Here is a 20,450-nt window from a genome sequence, read left to right as displayed (position 1 = left end):
CATAGGTTTTTGGATTTGGTTTGCTAATATTTTGTTAAGGAATTTTATGTCTGTTTTAATTAAGGATATTGTTCTGTGGTTTTCTTTTCTTATCATGTCTTTTTCTGGCTTTGTTATTGAGGTAATACTAGACTCAGAATGTGTTGGAAAGTGTTTCCTCCTCCTCTATTTGCTGAAAGAGTTTGTATGAGATTGACATTATTCCATCTTTAGATATTTGATAGAATCCACCAGCGAAGCCATCTGGGCCTAAGCTTTGTTTGTAGGAAGATTTTTAATTACAAATTTAGTATCTTTGTTATAGGTCTGTTCAGCCTTTCTGTTTATCTGTTAGTCAATTTTGATAGTTTGTGTCCTTCTAGAAATTTACCATTTCATGAAATTAAGTTATCTAATTGTTGGTACAAAGTTGTCCAGAACATTCTCTTATAATCCTTGTTATTTTTGTAGGGTTGACATTGATGATCCTTTTTTTAAACTCCTGATTTTGGTAATCTTGGTCTTTTTTTTTTTTTTTTTTTCTTAGTCTAGCTAAAGTTTATCAATTTTGTTGAGCTTTTCAAAGAAACAACTTTTGTATCTACTGATTTTTTTCTAATTTTTTTTTCTGTTTCACTGATCTCCACTCAAATCTTTATTATATCCTTATGCTTGCTTTAGGTTGACTTTACTTGTCTTTTTCCAGTTTACTAAAATTGAAGCTTAGATTATTGATTTGAGACCTTCTTTTTTAATACAGGTGTTTAAAGTTACCAATTTCCTCCAGATATTAATATAGCTAGCTATTCCAGCTTTCTTATGATTCCTGTTTGCATAGTATATATTTTTCTATTATATTTCTTTCAAGCCATTTGTGTCTTTGAATCTGAAGTGTGATTTTATAGTCAGAACATAGTTACATCTTGCTATTTTATCCATTCTGACAATACCTGCCTTTTGACTGGAGTATTTAGTTCATTCACATTTAATGTAATTATTGATGTGGTTGGATTTACACCTGGTATTTTTCTATTTGTTATCTGCATGTCTAAACCTTTTTTGTTACTCTGTTCCTCCTTATTGTCTTCTTTTATGTTAAGTAAAAATCTTAGCGTACCCTTTTAATTGTTCTGTTGATTTAACTATACATTTTGAATTATCTTCTTAGTGGTTTCTGTAGGGATTACAGTATGCATTTTAATTGATCACAATCTACTTCAGATTAATATTTAGGTTATTCTGGTAAAACAGAAACTTTGCTACACTATAGCTCCATTTCCTTCTCCCTCCTTACATCTGTATATCTATAGATGCTGTTTATATATTTATATTTAATATGTTTACATTTTATGTATTTATATTTATAGTTTATAACATATATAGATATAGATATAGCATATAAATATGCTATTACATCTATATATGTTATAAACCCCAAAACACAATGTTAGTTATTGCTTTAAACAATCTTATGTCTCTTAAATAATGAGAAAAAAAGAAAAAGAAAAATTTATACAATTATTTACATTTACCCACAGACTTATCACTTTTTGTGTTCTTCATTCCTTCCTTTGGATTTGAATTTCTGTCTGGCATCATTTCTTTTCAGCTTGAAGGACTTCCTTAGTATTAGTATAAGGCAGTTCTAATATCAATTCTCTCAGGCTCTGTTTATCTGGGAATCACTTTATTTCATTTTCAGTTTTGAAGGACACTATGGTGATTAATTTTATGTGTCAACTTGACTGTGCCATGAAATGCCCAGATTAAACATTATTTCTGAGTCTGTGAGGATGTTTCCAGATGAAGTTAGCATTTGAATTGGTGGGCTCACTAAGGTAGATTGTCTTCCCCAATGTGGGTGGGTATCCTTTAATCCACTGAAAGCCCAAACAGAACAAAAGGTAGAGAAAGGAAGAACTCACCCCTCTTTCTTCCTGCCTGCCTGCTGAGCTGGGACATTGGTCTTCTCCTGCCCTTTGACTGGGATTTTCACCATTGGCTCTCCAGGTTCTCACTCAGACTGGAATTATACCATCAGCTTTCCTGGGCCTCCAGCTTGCTTTTGGTATATCATGGGACTTCTCAACCTCCGTTACTGAGTGAGCCAATTCCTCATAATAAATGTCTCTAGATATAGATATAGATATAGATATAGATATAGATATAGATATAGATATAGATATATAGAGCTCTGTGTCTCTCTAGCTCTCTCTCTGTGGCACTTATAATGTACCACTTCAATGAGTTCCTTTCATACCTGGTACTCAGATGAAGCAGGCATGCTTACCAGAATCTACCCACACTAATTAAAACAAGTGCATGACTTAAAAGAAAAAAAAGATCTTGTAGTTCCAATGGATATCATGGCAGGTAAGTTCTTCCATCAGACAGACCCATGCAGGCCCTTTCAAAAAGGCATCTCTTTATCTTGACATTGCCAGCTGAAATGTGTAATGAAGAGAACTTCTCCTTGACCACAGAACTGAAAAATTATTGAAGAGTTAGCCTGGCACTGATTGTAACAGAAATCACAGTGTCCTCGGATTTACAGATATATTATTTAGAATTTACATAAAAGAGCTGCAGAATGCTTTCTTTTAGTAAGAAGATTCCAAAGACCTGTTGCGTGCATATTATTATTATTTTTAGTATTGACACTGGCAGTGCAATACTAGCGTACTTTAAGGGTTAAAAACGTCACGTAAACACTTCTTGATATCAGAGCTAGGTGATATAGATTAGACAGCAACAAAGTGCCTGCATTCAGATCATGCCAGTTCAAACTCAGCCTTGGATTTGGCTCTATGTGTTTCATAAACTTGCCTTGCCTGAATATAAACAGAGTACCAGGCAGCAGTGAAATTTCCACACCATTTTCCCTCTTTTTGTTCCATTTACATCAAGAAGCATTTATTTTTCCCTGCAGGCACATATTTATGTGTTCTGCTCAGCAGGGGAAGCTCACACTACCAGAGTGAGTTTATTTTAAACATGCAAATGATGCTTGTATATGTATAGAAAGAGAACTACCTAATAATCACATCAAGGAGGAGAATTGGGGTAGATACTGACTGAGCATAGTGGCTGCATTGAAAGCATGAGGGCTCTTACTAGGTGAAGAGAAACTCTCGTAACCTCAAGTCAAGTTGTAGGGGAAGGAACTTGAGAGAGTATTGTTTCCAGTTAAAAATGCCTTAGTTACCTTCCCTGGAGTAATATTAGTGCTGAATTTGCTCCCCTACCTGGCTCACCTGCGTGCCACTATTGTGCTTATAAGACGAGGCTTCAACTTTAGGACTGCCTTTCTATCCGCCAATGACCACCATGAGTCGTTCAGGATGGGATGACAATTTAAAGCTATATATATACGATCTATAATATTATATTAGTTTCAAGTGTACAACACAGTGATTCAAAATTTTTATAGATTATACTTCATTTCAGTTATTATCAAATATTGGCTATATTTCCTGTGCTATACAATATATCCTCATAGCTTAATTATTTTATACATAGTAGTTTGTACCTCTTAATCCCATACCCCTACGTTTCCCCTCCCTCTTCCCTCTCCACATTGATAACCACTAGTTTGTTATCTATATCTGTGAGTCCTTTTATGTTATATTCATTCATTCTATTTTTTAGATAACATACAGTATTGCCTTTCTCTGTCTGACTTATTTCACTAAGCATAATATTCTCTAGGTCCATCCATGTTGTTGCAAATGGCAAATTTTCATTCTTTTTTATGGCTGAGTAGTATTCTACTGTATGTATATACCACTTCTTCTTTATCCATTCATCTGTTGATGGACACTTAGATTGCTTCCATATCTTGGTTACTGTATATAGTGCTGCTATGAACATTGGGGTGCAAGTATCTTTTTGAATTAGAGTTTTTGTTTTCTTTGGATTTATACCCAAGGAGTGGGATTGCTGGATCATATGGTAGTTCTATTTTTGGTTTTCTTAGGAAACTCCATACCACAGTTGCTGCACCAATTTACCAAAAGTGTACGTGGGTTCCCTTTTCTCCACATCCCTGCCAACATTTTTATTTGTGGTCTTATTGATTATAGCCATTCTGACAGATGTGAGGTGATATCTCATTGTGGTTTTGATTTGCATTTCTCTGATGATTAGCAATGTTGAGCATCTTTTCATGTGCCTATTGGCCATCTGTATGTCTTCTTTGGGAAAATGTCTTTTCAGTCCTTTTTCCCATTTTTTAGCGGTTGTTTGTCTTTTTGATATTCAGTTGTATGAGCTGTTTATATATTTTGGATATTAACCCCTTATCGGTGATATCATTTGCAAATATTTTCTCCCATTCAGTAGGCTTTTTGTTTTGTCAATGGTTTCCTTTGCTGTGCAAAAGCCTTTAAGTTTAATTTGGTCCCATTTGTTTATTTTTGCTTTTGTTTCCTTTGCCTTAGGAGACAGATCTAAAAAAAATATTGCTATGACTATGTCAAAGAGTGTTGAAATCAATATTTTTAAAGTAACTCAAATAAATCTAGTCTTAATGTATGTTGGCTGGGCCATGGGCCCAGATATAGCAACTTAATCCATCTTCCCAGATGGGAGTCAGGTTGAGAACCTGACTACCTTTCTAGTATGCTCTGGCTGTGAGCTGACTTTGAATGTGAAAACTCCTAAAGGGTTTATGATTTAGTTAAAATTTATGAGCTTTTTCTTTGCCTTAGTTTTCTATCTTAAGTTTCCTAATATATTCAACAATAACTATAATGTGGGGTTAAACTCAGTTATTTTGGTATGGTATATTCTATTCTCAATAAAAAGAAGCCTCTAGATTTATGGGTATCTTGCTTTGACAGAAGTCCATCTAGTGTTACAACAACGTAGCTACTATTTTCTTTGAAATACTGTGTTTTTCCTTAGTTCCCCCTGCACTTTGAGGCTAGTAAGGAAGTACAAAAGTTGTTAGGCACTAAAATGTATTTATTTGATTTATTCCCTGACCCATTCTCCCTGACAATGGAAACAGACCATCTCCAATAAGGAATTAAATCATTCAAATATGTCTTCGTAACTGCAGATGAATTAGCTCTTTTATAATAAGCTGCATCTATATATCTGGAAAATATAGAGTCACTACTTTGGGAAACTGAAAGAAAACCCATTAGAAAGTTTGGGAAAGGACACAGCTGTCTACCCAGGATTCTTTACACTGTGAACATAAAATAAGGCATGAGAGGTAAAAGTCTTGAGAAAGGTGCTTAATACGTAGGGCAAAACAAATGTTTTCTAGCTGATTTATTATCTCCCCTTCTCTCACAAGCAGCAAAGAGCACCAGTATAAACTGTAAAATGGAGAATAATCTGAAGGGCCACCAGACAACCATCTGTTATATGACCCAAATTATTTACTGCAGTGGTTCTCAAAGTGTGTCCCTGGACCAGCAACATCAGCATCACCTGGAAACATGCCAGATCCTCAGGCCTTACCTCAGACCTACTTCTGGTGTGTTTTCCAATACCACCAAACAATCCTCCAATTCTAGGGGACACAGACTGTGTGTCCTATAAATTTACCTCAATTCTGACACCATCTACCTAGAGACACTGTCAGACTCCACGGGTTAAGGGCTCAGTCCAGACTTCAGACACCGATTAGACACCAATTACAAGTCCAGGTTGTCACCTGTGCTTCTGACCAACTGGCTATAAATCTGAGTTCCTGCAACCCCCTCCTTGGGTTTGATAATTGCCTCGAATGGCTCACAAAGCCCAGGGAAACATTTTCTTACATTTACTCGTTTATTATAAAGGATATTATATAGGATGCAGATGAACATCCAGATGAAGGGGTACACAGGCGAGGTCTGAGAGGGTCCCTAATGCAGAGCTTCTGTCCCATGGAGTTGGGGTGCACCTCCCTCCTAGCATGTGGATGGGTCCACCAGTCTGGAAGCTCATCAAATCTTCTTGTTCAAGAGTTTGTATGCAGCTTAATCTGTAGCTCCTCCCCCCACCCGTACTTCCCAGAGGTCAGTGGATGGGGCTGAAAGTTCCAGCCCTCTAATTGCTTGGTCTTTCTGGTGACCAGCCCCATCCTGAGGCTACATAGGGGCCCCATCCTATCACCTCACTAGCATAAATGCTGGTGTACTCAACAGGGGCTCCTTACAAAAAACGCAAGACACTCCTACCGCTCAGGAAACTCCAGGGGTTTTAGGAGCTCTGTGCCAGGAACTAGGGACAACGACCACATATGTCTCTTATTATACCACATACTGAATCAGAAACTCTGGGGATGGGCCCAGCAGTCCTTGTCCTAACAAGTTCTCTAGATGACCCCATTGCTCACTAAAGTTTGGGTACCACTGCTCTACGATATTTTTTTTCTAATTCTGGGGCCTGGTTTTGTAAATTTGCCACATCTCAAAAAGACAGCAGTGGGAAAGTCAGTTTTAATAGAAAAACCATTTCAAACAGAGGAAATAACAGAATAAAGACTGAAGGCCATTGCCTTGGCTGCAGAGTAAGCTAATGCATTTACTTTTAGACCTCATCAGTTATTTTTTATTTATTTCCTTTCAATCCCAATATCTTGGAATTAGGTTTTATTGTACCAAAAAGGGCTAATATTCACCCAGAATGTACTAGAACATCATACAAGTCAGCATCTGGTATGACTGGCTGCTGCTCATACCGTACAAGGCTTTAAATAAATCTCTTCAAAAGGCACATGGTAGAAAACACAAACACATGGAATAACTGTTCTTAGAACTACATTCGCGATTAATGGAAACACACGGAATAACTGTTCTTAGAACTACATTCGCAATTAATAGAAAATACAAATGAAAGAACATAATATGAATGTATCAGGGCAGGATCTCGGCAGAAAGAAGAATTCAGTCCAGATGGTTCAAATGAAGAGACCGGAGTGAGGGGGAGATTTTAGAGGGGTGGGCAGGGTTACAGGAACAAATGAAGCAAAGCCAGGGCCCCAGAGACTAGCAGCAGCGTGGAGCCACTAGAATCCCTCGGAAGGAAGAGACAAAGGGAGAAAACAATGTCACTGGGGAAGAAGTTCACCCAGTGGGAAATGTTTTCATGGAAGGATCCACTTACTGCCCAAGATGTGACTCCAAAGCAAGGAAGGAAGGGGGAAGAAGTATCCAGACTTTTCCCTCCTGCCCCACAATCTCTTGCTTCCCATTTGCCAAAGTCAACCAGAAGCTGTTGCAGAGGAGCTTGGTGATGCAATCACAGAATCCAGCTCTCAGGTCATGGTGCAAAGCAGAGAAGAAAGAGAATAAATGGGTGCAGTGAGGTAATAGAGAATAATGAGAAAAACAGACCAGTTAGGACTCTGAGACTTTGACTCTCATTTAATTCTATTTTTATGGGAATCAGTACATTATTTCTCTTTTAGGACAGATAACTTTAATGCTGAACTCCCATTTTTATAAGGTCTTTAAATAAGTATTTACTGTCTCAATGTTGCATTAACTCTAAAGGTATCAGCAGCTATCACCAAATTAATAACCAGAATTATCACGGATTTTTAGGACTTTTGATCCAGAAATGTCATTGGAACAATTTGTGTAGGTAAACAGCTTTAAAACACTGTTGATATTCCACAAGAACTACTCAAAAGACATTAACATACTTTAATCAACTTTTTTTTTTTTTTTTTTTGCGGTACGCGGGCCTCTCACTGCTGTGGCCTCTCCCGTTGCGGAGCACAGGCTCCGGACGCGCAGGCTCAGCGGCCATGGCTCACGGGCCCAGCCGCTCCGTGGCATGTGGGATCTTCCCGGACCGGGGCACGAACCCGTGTCCACTGCATCGGCAGGCGGACTCTCAACCACTGCGCCTCCAGGGAAGCCCAATTAACATGTTTTGGTAGTAAAATTATATTTAAATTACATTTTGTTATCCTCCTAATAACTTTACAAGTAATTTTCAGACACATTTGAAACCCTGCCAGAGGGTTTTATTTAATATAAAACAACCAAAGAATTTCACAACATTTATGGAAAGTTTTGATTAACACCCAAATTTCCAAAGCACATCAAGCTCCAGTTTTGCATTCTGTGGTGAATGTGTAATCAGTGGAGGGGGAGGGACACAGAGTCACCTTATTATAGTTGTCTTTGCTTTATGGATGAGGACAAACCAGACTCCTGAGTTAGGGCAGACTCAGTGGTGGGCTGCAGCTGGATGATACTGGCCCAAGAGGGTCACTGCTCTGTATCTCTTATCAACTCTGTGCAGTGACTTCACATTGGTAGTTCGAAACCTGCCATGATGGGAGTATCTATGGAGTTACCACAGAAATCGACAACAAGTACAAATAAGGGCTTCCTCCCTCCCTCTCTCCCTCCCTCCCTCCCTCCCTTCCTCCCTTCCTTCCTTCCTTCCTTCCTTCCTCCTTCTCCTCCATTTATTCATTCATTCATTCATCCATCCATTTATTTATTTAAGCACAGAGGCCCACCAGGTTCAGCTTCTGGCTAGGACCTGGTTGAGGCCTCTAATTTATTTTTGCTGCCTGGGATTTGCAGGGGATAGCCCCTGCCTATATAATTCCCATTTGAAATAGTTTATTCACTATTAAAATCTTTGTTTGGGGTGATAATACTGGAAGTTTCCACCTCGTATACCAGTTAGTACCTGGTATACGATTGCGATGGGGGAGACACCGCCGTCTGGGGCCTTCAGTGTCACTCTACTCTAGGCCTTTAAACTCTCCAGCTCCGGGAGAGGAAGCCTCTTTGAGGACACTGGCCCCCCTCCGGTTTGCCTAGGAGGAGAGCTGAGCCAACTCCTAGCGACTTTCCCGTGAGCCAGCATCCCCCTCCTCCACTTGGGATCCGCCTCTGTCTCACCAACCATCTTCTACTTCCTGTTTCTTTCGGTGTCCCCTGCAGCATGCCTAGGCCCCTCCAGGGACCTGGTAATTGAGGTCCTGATTTTGCTCATTTTAATAATATGCACTTTTTCTTTGATTAGTACCATCCCTTTCCCTTCTCCTCACACACTCCTTTTACTAAAGGAAGGAGGTGGAGTGAAATTCAGCTCATCCCTCCCCCGCTCTCAGTTCAGAAGCTATATAAGCCGTGGCCACCAGCCAAGATCCCAGATTAACCTAAACCATAATTTTTCTCGTGATACTTGAAGGGTTGGCAAGTTCTGGGCATAATGCCAGATGCTTTCTATCCCAGGCTATGAAGACCATCACTACCTACATAAAATTGTACCTGAAATAGAAAAGTCAGCTAAGTCAGCTTTTTAACCCTTTAGTGACATTTTCTTCAAGCCATTGGGATTTACTATCCTTGGGAGCTATGGAGCACCCTCATAACGATGACGTTTCTATTCAACACTTTCTTATTTGTATTTAACTCAAATATTACATGGTTTTACCAGACTCACATAACAGGCAAATAGAAGTTTAAAGAATAAATTACTTTCTGTACTCTTGACCAAGAGAAGGTCTATGTCTGGGTGAATATGAGCAACGGCCCACCTCTGCAAGTTAGTTTCCCCATTTGCAAAATGGGAACCACAGTGGTGCCCACCCAGTGAGGCTCAGGTAAGACCTAAAATAAAGCTTGCACAGAGCAAGCATCCAAGCATATTCATCATCTTCTTCATTATTACTTAGTGTGAAAGTCCATGTATCTCCTTCCATCTAAATTTTAACTTACTTTGAGTACATAGGATCTTTCTGAGTTCAAAAATAGAACTCTGGGAATTCCCTGGCGGTCCAGTGATTAGGACTCCATGCTCTCACTGCTAACGGCCCGGGTTCGATTCCTGGTCGGGGAACTAGGATCCCAAAAGCTGTGTGGCCAAAACAAAACAAAACAAAAAACCTCACAATAGAACTCAAGGACTTCCCTGGTGGCGCAGTGGTTGAGAGTCCGCCTGCCGATGCAGGGGACGCGGGTTCGTGCCCCGGTCCGGGAGGATCCCACGTGCCGCGGAGCGGCTGGGCCCGTGAGCCATGGCCGCTGAGCCTGCGCGTCCGGAGCCTGTGCTCCGCAACGGGAGAGGCCACAGCAGTGAAAGGCCCGCGTACCGCAAAAAAAAAAAAAAAAAAAAATTACTCAAATTTTTCAAAAACTCAATGTTTTTAAATTTTTCTATCTAGAGTAGTTTGGGGGTTTTGTTGTTATTTAGTTTTCTTCTGTGAAGAGAAATAATATAAAGGGGCAACACGATTAATTAAAAGTAATTTTCTTATTACTGTTTGGTAAAGGCCTTTTGTGCATATAAAAGTTGTTTGGGGACATTATCCAGTCTGCTTTTCTAGGTAGAGTTCCAAACACACTGAAGAAATTGCCACCTGAGAACCAGGGAGAAGAGTCACGAGTTTAATGTGGGGCAGAGAGAAACATAGCCATGGAGAGGATTTTATAATGAGACAAAATTTATCACTCTTGATTCTGGTCTTGTCCTCCCTCTGTAGGATTCTCTTTTTCTCATAGCAAAATAACATAAATGGTTTGGTGTAATCAGAGAGAGCTCTCAAAGCAGAATATGCAGAGGCTGGGGGAGGGAGGGATGTTTCTCTAACTGAGGAATGCACTTTATTGGTAGTGCTTCATCTAGTATCCATTTTATTATCCTGCAAAATCTAGTGTATTATTTTGTAAACATTTAAAATTCCTCGAAGTATTTATGCACTTAACAAAAAATAAAAAACAAATAAATATGAAAATAAGAGCTCCACAGATACTTAAATGTTGATTACAACTTACATTTTTCAACATCTAATATATCAGATTCTTGTAAATGCTTTAACACCCTTTAAGAATAGGTATAGAGCAACACAATAATTACAGAACAGATGCATTCATGTATGCTGTCACTGGTTATACAAGTGTTAATATTGTCCTTATCTCTTTACTCCAATAGGGAGATTTGTATCGTAAAAGCCTGGAATGTTACTCACCTGAACTCTCATCTTCTCAAATCTAAAACCTCGGCATCCATCCAATTTTACTTGCTGGATTAGGGTTCTTAATCATTTAAGACCTTTTCGTGTTTTAAAGCTGAAATGAGGATTACTAGTTCATCTCTATTTTTATTATAAGTAATGCATTTAGTTACAGAATAATCGAAGGTTTGCGACTCCTAAGCCTTTCAGATAGAAGCAGATTTGCCTGAATTTAATAATCTAGTAAGGAGAATTATCATTTAGAATTATCCTGGATAAAGAAATACCAATTAGCCAAGTAAAAATTGCTGGTGTGACTGTGCCCGTGTCTCATACTCAGGGCTCTTATTCCCTCTTTTTTCTTAATCTTTCTTCCCCCCAAATCAAACTCTACTAAGAGTATAATTCTTGACTATAAGCGAGATTAGAATATGAAGGTATAGAATGTGCTTTGGAACAACTTCTTCCCTTCACCATAAAGACAGATGGCACCCTCAACATGCTACGATTCCTGTTCCCAGGAAGGACGGTCCCTCTTTGGAGATCTGGGCTTATACGTACCTAACCTCAGCCTATAAAGATCATCTTGCCAAACTCCTGATGAAATGGCCTGTTTGAAGCAGAGGGAGCTATTACTCAGGATGCAAATGAACCAGGTGTGCTTTTCAGGAACTACCAGAACAACCAGAAACTAAAGTGACCAGGATCACAGGGTCTGGACAGATGCTGGTGCAGGGCAACTCTCTCTGGCAGGTGGACCCAAACAGAGCTTTTAACTGCTGACCATGAGTGGGTGGGGAACCACTCCTCACCCACTCTGCCAGCTGTTGCAGAATCCAGACTGTACTCGAACATGCAAATGAGTATATCATCTGGGGTTATTTACAAGAGCAAAAGAAGGCCCTCCTTTGGTGAGAGGATTCCAAAGAGTGATTAAACACATCACCGTTAGTAATGAAAGAACAGTGTACTTTAAGGGTGAAGAACCCATAAAAACATTTTTGGCTATCAATGCAGATGTGAAGACTTTTTGCTTTTAGATAAAAACTACTGAAATGGAAATTTTCAGGACAAAATGGAACAGCGGGCAAGGATCACCAACTTTGAGGAAAATATGCAACCTGGAAGGAAATGACCAGAATTAACAGGAAAAAAGTCCCCAGAAGAAACAAATAATAAAGTGAAAAATCTAGAACTGGAAAAGAACATCTGGCATTTCAGAGAGATTGAGGGGATATTTAATCCATGAAACAAAAAGAGGATCCCATAAAAAAGAGACATCAGAGAACATGAAAGAACATTCAGTAAATAAAAATGTGATTGTCAAAAAAAGAAAGTGGATATATGTATAGGTATAACTGATTCACTTTGCTGTACACCTGAAACCAACACAACATTGTAAATCAACTATGCTCCAATAAAAATTTTTTTTAAAATGTGATTGTCAAAATGGAAAAAAAAATCAGTGTAAAACATGAAAAGTACAGTCTAGGAATTCTAAGCAAAAGTAAAACAAAAAGTCAAGAAACTGGAACATGTGAAAAGAAAACCAGTAAAAAGCATCAAGATGAGTTAGGGGGCTTCCCTGGTGGCACAGTGGTTGAGGGTCCACCTGGCGATGCGGGGGACGTGGGTTCGTGCCCCGGTCCGGGAGGATCCCACGTGCCGCGGAGCGGCTGGGCCCGTGGGCCATGGTCGCTGGGCCTGCGCGTCCGGAGCCTGTGCTCCGCGGCAGGAGCGGCCGCGGCAGTGAAAGGCCTAAGTACCGCAAAAAAAAAAAAAAAAAGAGTTAGGGAGGCCCACATTTGACAAATAATATTCTAATAAGAGAGAGCAGAGAAAGGGAAGGAAGGAGAACCTTAAAAACCACAAAACAAATAACAAAGGAAACAGTTTCCCCAGACAGAAGGATATTGGACTTCATGTTGGAAGGACTCACCAAGTGTGCTTAACCAAAAAGCACCCAGGCTAAGACTGATCTCACGTCACTAGTCCAAACTGGCATTCCCTACTGTGTCCTCCCTCCCCAGATGCAAGGCCTCTCTAGGTTTTCAAAATAGAATCCCACCACACACAGAAAAACTAACAATAAGAAACTATTTTAAAACTATATATATATAAAATATAATATATATATGATATATATATATAGTTTATATATATAACATATATATACATACATAAAATTCTAAAGTGCCTTGAAAAGATGTACAGAGTACAGTGGGAAGAGAATTGAGGGCATGTGTGGCTGAAATTCAGATACAACTTTCCTGAATGAACCATGGCATGGGAAGCACCATGGAAAACCAATCACTTACCAACAGACCAATTACTGTAATACAGGCTCGAGAACTAGATATTTCTGAAATAAAGCCTATGGCTGCTTTTACAATTTTATACCAGAAAGCATACTCTTACAACAGCTCCACGATGTTCTCAAAAGTTTCAATTATTAAGACTCATCATCCCCGTTTCATACCATGTAGCTGTTATCACTCTGACATTTCCTTGTTTACTGCTTGTTTCTTTGTGTGTTGCAGGTTCCACAAAAGCTGGGGCTTTGCATGTCTTGTCCATTTCTCTATTCCCACTGCCTAAAACTGTGCCTGGCACACTGTAGGTGCAATCTTAATGTTGAATGAACAAAACTTCCTGGGATGCAGTTTTCTCTGTGCCTCAGGAGACTCTTACAGTCCAGCCTGTCATAGTTGGTGTTGATAATGAAGGTTCTCCTCAATGCTCATCCTGGGTCCCAATTCAAGGACTTCTAAAGAGAGCTTCTTTCAAAAAATGTCTTTCCTGGGACTTCCCTGGTGGCACAGTGGTTGAGAATCTGTCTGCCAATGCAGGGGACACGAGTTTGATGCCTGGTCCGGGAAGATCCCAAATGCTGCGGAGCAACTGGGCCCGTGTGCCACAACTACTGAAGCCCGTGCGCCTAGAGCCCGTGCTCCACAACAAGAGAAGCCACTGCAGTGAGAAGCCCGCGCACCGCAACGAGGAGTGGCCCCCACTTGCCGCAACTAGAGAAAGCCTGCGCGCAGCAATAAAGACTCAACACAGCCAAAAATAAACAAATAAAACAAATAAATTTAAAAAAAAAGTCTTTCCTGTTGTTGTCAACCCCATTAGCATAGGTACAAAAAGTAAATGTGGAAAAGGCAATATTTTTGTGACAAAACATAAATGTCCATCAGTGGGGAATGGAGAAATGTTGGGATTTGAGGTGGGCAAAAAATGATACTGCTCTCTCCCTCTTGAGAGAGAAGTTTTTTCTTTTTCTTTTCTTTTAAGGAAAAGTCATAATTCAAAGTCCACATTGAGCTTCTCTGGGGAATGTGACTGAAATGTGAGGCCACAGGTGAGCCTTCTTGTCTCCACTCTCCAAGAGTGGCCCACCTAGGACTTCAGTCTCATGCCTGCTGGAGCAGAGGCCCCCTGGTAGGTTCAATGGGGGAGGAGGCCACATGTGAGCATCTCCCAGGCCAGCCCAGAAAGGGTGAGGCCGCTTATGCCCAGTGAGATAAACCACTCTGAGTCTCATCAGTGAGATTAACCACTCCTACCTAGGGGGTGGAATCATTCATACTGTTACCCTGGGAGTGGAAATTCCCTCATGAAACAGGAAGGGGAGGAATAAGATTTCCTACCAGGTAAATCATTGGTGGAACACCCAATGTTATAATATGCATCCATTTACAAAAATAAAGTGAGATCTGCTTATACTGACACAAGAAATGCTCCAAAGGATATTAAAAGTGAAGGAAAAAATCACAATGCTATGCATGACATTTTTGTAAAAATAAATGAATAATTCTAACAGATATTAGCATATGAGTAAATAAGGAAAAAAAGACTGTGTATCAAACTTACTGACGGTTATCTTAGGAGGGAGAATTATAAGGGATGTTATTATTGTATTATAATTCGATGATACCTGAGTTTTGTATAATGGAAAAGCATTTCTTCTACAATTAAAAAAAAGAGTAGAAAAAAGGGAATTAAATTAGTGAGTAGAAGACTTTTCTTTTTTTCCTCCCTAAAATTGTCTAGAGAGCAAGAGTAAGAGACAAATTAAATGGGTATCTCTAAAATAATTGGCTCAGCAGATGGCCTTGCCCATGGGTACCAGCACAAATGGTGAGGGTAGGGAGTTCCAGCCCTCCTGTGCCCTCAAGGTCTCTCCATGCTGTTGTCCCCAGGGTGGGCTTCCTGCTGCCTAGTCCCCACTCCTTCCTGATACACTGGGACAGGAAACCACAGTCTGGGGCCTGGACATTACTGTCTCTGAGGGCACAGAGGAACAAGCATGGCCTTTGGCAGTAGGTACTAGTGCTGCCATGTCCTCAGTGTTTGGGTTTGGGCAAATTACATAACCACCAAAACTCATCAAACTGCACAGTTAAAATGGGTGCCTTTTATTGTATGTAAATTCTGTCTCAATGAAGTTTTTTAAATTAAAAACAAACAAAAAAAGTCAGATCACATCACTCCTCTGCTCAAAACCTTGCCATGATCTCCCTTTCACTCAGAGTAAAGGCCTTTCCCTGGCCTCCAAGGCCCTTCACAGTCAGCACCTTCTCTTACCACAATCCAACCTCGTCTCCTCAGTGTTCTCCAAACAAGCCAGCACACTCACACTGCTACCTCAGAGCCTTTGCACTGGCTGTTCTCTCTGCCTGGAATGCTCTCCCCCAGATAGCCACATACGCCTTCTTTTCCTTAGACTCAAATTCCATCTTCTCAGTAAGATCCATCCTGACAATCCTATTTAAAATTGTACCGTCTGGGCTTCTCTGGTGGTGCAGTGGTTAGAATCTGCCTGCCAGTGCAGGGGACACGGGTTCGAGCCCTGGTCTGGGAAGATCCCACATGCTGCGGAGCAACTAAGCCCATGCGCCACAACTACTGAGCCTGTGCTCTAGAGTCTACAGGCCACAACTACTGAGCCCGCACACCATAACTACTGAAGCCCGCGTGCCTAGAGTCTGTGCTCCGCAACAAGAGAAGCCACCGCAATGAGAAACCCACGCACCGCAACAAAGAGTAGCCCCCACTCGCCACAACTAGAGGAAGCCCGTGCGCAGCAATGAAGACCCAATGCAGCCAAAAATAAATAAATAAAATAAATAAATTTATTTAAAAAATATTGTACCTTCTTTCTCCATTTTATTCATTTTCATCAATGTGCTCATCCTTCCCTAACTGCTGGTGGTATTATAAATTGGTATAGCCACTTGGAGGGACAATTTGGCATTGTTTATTGAAATATAAGATGGGCTTATCCTGCAACTCAGTAATTACACTCCTCTGTTTCTATCCTAAACAACTGCATATGTGCATGAGGAGGCAAGTATTAGGATAGTCACTGCAGTGGAGTCTAAAATAGTGGATAAATGAAAATAATTTAAAAGTCCATCAGTAGGGGGGTGGTTAAATATACTAAGATGTATTTGTACTATGAAGTTATATTCAGCATTTAAACAGAATTAGGTATATGTATTAACGTGGGTGGATCTCCAAGACATATTGTTGAGTGGAGGAAATTAAAATTTTTATCAAATAAATCAAAGAATGGGTGTGACCATAAAGAGCAGCACCAGGAATCTTTGTGGTGATGGAACAGTTCTGTATCTTGACTGTGATATGATTATATAGAGCTATACACACACAACTGAGTGCATGTACAACTGGTAAAATCTGGGTAAGTTCTATGGATTGCACCAATGTCAATGTCCTGGTTTTGATAGTGTACTATAGTTATGTAAGATGTTACTTTTGGGGGAGGCTGGGTGAAGGGTATACAGGGTCTCTTGTACTATATTTGCAACTTCCCATGAATCTATAATTATTTAACAAAAAAGTTAAAAAAGAATAAAAAATAAATATTGATGTATTAGAAGACTCAATTTGATGGTATCAGTTCTCCATAAATTGGCTAGAGTCAATGCAATCTCAAAACTTTTTTAAAGTAACTTGACAAACTAGTTCCAAAATTTATAAGGAAATGCAAAGAACCAAGAATCACAAAAACACTCTTGAAGAACAAAGGAAGAGAATTTGCTCTATCAGGCATGAAGATTTATGATAAAACTATGGTAATAAGGAAGTATGGTATTGCTAAAAAGATAAGCAATTTGATCAATGGAACAGAATAGAGCATCTGGATATGGGGATAGGGAAACATGAATGTAAGAATGCTTGATTAATGACTAAGCTGGCACTCTAAAATAAAGAGAAAGGATGTACTTTTCAATGAAAAAGTGCTGGGAAATCTGAGTATTTGTACATAAAAAATAAAATTAGATCCTTTCTTCACACCTAACACAAAAATCAACTGAGACATCATATAACTGCTTCAATGAGAAGTTAATGCAAATGAAAAAAGATTCAGAAAACATATATAAAGAAGAATTGAATGGCAGTTTTATGACAGAAAAATGCAGTAACCTAACTTTTAAAACTCAACAGATGGTCTTAATAGCAGAATGAAGAGGACAGAGGAAAGAATCAGTGAACTTGAAACAGAATTCTACCAGTTGTTTAAAGAGGAGTTAATACTATGCTCTTCCAGAAAATAAAAGAGGAGGAAATACTTCTCAACTCAAATTTTGAGGCCAGTATTGCCCTGATGTCAAAACCTGACAGAGACAGCACACACTCACGCATGCACACACACACACGTACACAGAGAGAGAAAACTACAAACTAATATCCTTCATGAGTATAGATGCAAATTTTAAAACAAAATATCAGCAAATGGAACTCAATAATATATAAAAAGACATACATCATGACCAAGTAGGGTTTATTCCAAGGATGCAGGGCCAGTTCAATAATTAAAAATCAAGGTATTCCACCATATTAATAGGCTAAAAAATAAAATTCACATAATCATATCAATTGATTCAGAAAAAATATCTGACAAAACTCAACACCCACTCATGGTAAAAACTGTAAGAAAGTTTGAAATAGAGGAAAATTTCCTCGACTTGATGAAGATCATATTTAATAGTGAAAGACTGAACACCTTCTCACTAAGGTTGGGAATAAGGCAGGAAGCCCACTCTCATCACTATGACTCAACATAGTACTGGAAGTCCTAGCCAGTGCAATGAAGACAGAAAAGGAAATAAATGACAGATGAACTTTATATGTATGTATGTATGTATATATATATATATATATATATATACACACACACACACACACATACACCCCAAAACAGCGGAATATACATTCTTTTTAGGTGCATGGGGAACATTCTCCAGGATAGATCACATGCCAGGCCACAAAAGAAGTCTGAATAAATTTAAGAAAACTGAAGTCATATCAAGGATCTTTCCTGACCACAATGGCTGGAGATTAGAAATTGACTACAATGAAAAAAAGAAAAACAACAGCAGAAAACACAAACACATGGAGGCTAAACAATATGTTACTAAACAACCAATGGATCACTGAGCAAGTCAAAGAGGAAATTAAAAAATACCTGGAGACAAATTTAAATGAAAACACAACAATCCAAAAATCTATGAGATTTAGCAAAAGCAGTTCTAAGAGGGAAGTTTATAGCAAAACATTCCTACCTCAGGAAACAAGAAATATGTCAAACAACCTAACCTTCTATATAAAGGGGATAGAAAAAGAAGAACAAACATACCCAAAGTTAATAGAAGGAAAGAAATAATAAAGATCAGGGCAGAAATAAATAAAAACTAAAAAAAAAAAAAAAAAAGAAAAGATCAGTGAAACTAAGAGCTGGTTCTTTGAAAAGATAAACAGAATTGATAAACCTTTAGCAAGATTGATCAAGGAAAAGGGAGGACCCAAATAAATAAAATAAAAAATGAAAGAGGAAAAGTTACAACTGACACCATGGAAATACAAAGGATCATAAGAGATTACTATGAACAATTATATGCTAATAAAATGGACAACCTAGAAGAAATGAACAAATTTCTAGAAATGTACAATCTCCTAAGACTGAATCAGGAAGAAATAGAAAATATGAACAGACCAATTACCAGTAATAAAATTGAATCAGTAATAAAAAAGCTTACAACAAATATAAGTCCCGGACCAGATGGTTTCACAGGTGAATTCTACTGAACATTTAGAGAAGAGTTAACGCCTATCCTTCTCAAACTATTCCAAATAACTGAAGAGGATGGAATGCTTCTGAACTAATTCTACAAGGCCAGCATCACCCTGATACCAAAATCAGACAAAGATATCACACAAAAAAGGAAATTACAGGTCAATATCACTGATGAACATAGATGCAAAAATCCTCAACAAAATATTAGCAAACTTAATTCAACAATATATTAAAAGGATCATACAGGGAATTCCCTGGCTGTTCAGTGGTTAGGGCTCTGCACTTCCACTGCAGGGGGAACGGGTTCAATACCTGGTTGGGGAACTAAGATTCTGCATGCCACGTGGCGTGACCAGGAAAAAAACCTCATACACCTTCATCAACTGAGATTTATCCCAGTGAGGCAAGGATGGTTCAATACTCGCAAATTAATCATATGATACACTACATTCACAAAATAAAGGATAAAAATCATGTGATCATCTCAATAGATGCAGAAAAAGCTTCTGACAAAATTCTGCATCTATTTGTGATAAAAAAATTCTCAACAGACGGTATAGAGGAAGCATAGCTTAACATAATAAAGGCCATATGTAACAAGCCCACAGCTAACATCACACTCAATGGTGAAAAGCTGAAAGCATTTCTTCTAAGATCAGTAACAAGACAAGGAAGACAACTCTCACCACTTTTATCAAGCACAGTACTGGAAGTCATAGCCACAGCAATCAGATAATAAAAGGAATCCAAATTGGAAAGGAAGAAGTAAAACTGTCACTGTTTCCAGATGACATGATACTATACATAGAAAATCCTAAAGACACTACTAGACTCAAAGTTTAGACACTACTAAACACTACAAACACTACTAGAACTCATCAATGAATTCAGTATAGTTGCAGGATACAAAAATGCAGATGTGGAAATCTGTTGCATTTCAATACACTAACAATGAACTATCAGAGAAATTAAGAAAACAATCCCATTTCTAATTGCATCAAAAAGAATAATACACCTAGACAGAAATCTAACTAAGGAGGTAAAAGACCTGTACCCGGAAAGCTATAAGATATTGATGAAAGAAACTGAAGACAACACAAACAGAAAGACATACTATGCTCATGAATTAGGAGAATTAATAGTTAAAATGACCATACTCCCCAAGGCAATCCACAGATTCAATGCATTCCCTATCAAAATGCCAACAGAATTATTCACAGAACTACAGCAAATAATTCTAAAATTTGTATGGAAACACAAAAGTCCCTGAACAGCCAAAACAATCTTGAGAATGAACACATATATGGTCAATTCATCTATGACAAAGGAGACAAGAATATACAATGGGGAAAGGACAGCCTCTTCAATAATTGGTGTTGGGGAAACAGCTATTTACAAAAGAATCAAACCTGACTACTTTCTTACATCATAAACAAAAATAAACTC

This window comes from Pseudorca crassidens, chromosome 8, assembly GCF_039906515.1.
Source record: "Pseudorca crassidens isolate mPseCra1 chromosome 8, mPseCra1.hap1, whole genome shotgun sequence".
Classification (NCBI taxonomy): Eukaryota; Metazoa; Chordata; class Mammalia; order Artiodactyla; family Delphinidae; genus Pseudorca; species Pseudorca crassidens.
Note: the sequence above shows the minus strand (reverse complement) of the source record.